The following is a 1,185-nucleotide window of genomic DNA, read 5'->3' as shown; positions in this document are numbered from 1 at the left end:
TGAGGTTTCCAGTTGTTTGGATCATCTTCAATTTCTCCCACTACAAGCGGCTCTTGAGAAGGTATGAGGGTTAGCCTGTTTTAGAGAAACGGCACCATCAACCAGCCCAGTAGTTGCTGGCAAAAGACCATTTAATACCGCAAAAAAATCCCAAAACCTCTTCTCGTCGATTTTTCATAAAAGGTCGCGTAAACTGAGGTTGATCTCATTTGTTTTTGTCACCATGGTTATTACAAACATATTTGTAAAATTGTACAACGAACGTCTCTGCCAAACGAAATTTTGCAATTATGGCGTTAAAAGTTGGACTGTTTCTTGTCATTCTCGTGTTAACTGCTTGTGTGCAACGTTCAACTGGGGGTAAGCTAAAACTGTTATGGCTCGTGTAAAATTAGATGATCACGTTATAGCAAGCGTGCAGAAACGGAACGTCGTTCCAGTGACTGAGGTGGAGGACGATGTCGTTGAAAGTCAGAAACACGTAGAGGACCACATCGTCGGATCCCATGAAGATCCTATGCGGGATGATGAAGTATCTGGCGGAGAGGTGGCAGTGTTGCATTGATTGCACTTGTATCTTTTTCTATTTTGTTAACCTGTAGACAAATTTTTATCGAACTATATACTGGTATATAATACATAAATTTGAAAATTTAGGACGCATTTTGTCCAGAGCGGCAGATAGCACATGATAAGCAATTTATTTGGAACGTAAGTTGAAAACCCAGCATAATACATAATAATAATAAGGCCCAGGACTAACCCACAGTTACTGTTATTAATATCAACTCGACTTTGTGGAAACTCGAATGCTCCTGTGATGTTTTCCATGATTCTTGGAAACAGAATTTTCCGAAAACGGTTCAACGGAATGAGTTTGACATATTGAATTGGAAATGAGGTACAAATATAGTGTGGGGATAGATTTGAAATATTTCCGGTGCTTTTATGCGGTAAAACTGGAAACTAGAGTGAAATTATATAGACCGTGTGGCCATACACAGTGGTGTTATTTTCTATGGGCGTTTGGCAGGGGTGCAACATGCTTGGGTGTTTGGGAGATTCGCCATGTTTTAACTACATACACAGGATTGGTAGAGAAACGAAGGTGATAAAGCAGCATTGCTGGAAAAACCATTGCAAAATCTACAAATTCTTTCAAAAATACATAAACTAAACTCAAAA

General features: G+C 39.2%; 1 long non-coding RNA gene across 1 annotated transcript; it reads left to right on the top strand.

Annotated features, from left to right (window-relative positions):
* The first annotated feature begins 203 nt into the window (after positions 1 to 203).
* LOC116172657 lies at positions 204 to 656 on the top strand. The gene is made up of 2 exons (XR_004145725.1): positions 204 to 360; positions 411 to 656. It is a non-coding gene; the product is annotated as an uncharacterized LOC116172657 (long non-coding RNA).
* Positions 657 to 1,185: the final 529 nt, after the last annotated feature.

Source organism: Photinus pyralis, unplaced genomic scaffold (genome assembly GCF_008802855.1).
Source record: "Photinus pyralis isolate 1611_PpyrPB1 unplaced genomic scaffold, Ppyr1.3 Ppyr1.4_LG5, whole genome shotgun sequence".
NCBI classification, from domain to species: domain Eukaryota; kingdom Metazoa; phylum Arthropoda; class Insecta; order Coleoptera; family Lampyridae; genus Photinus; species Photinus pyralis.
This window is presented reverse-complemented; position numbering and strand designations above follow the sequence as displayed.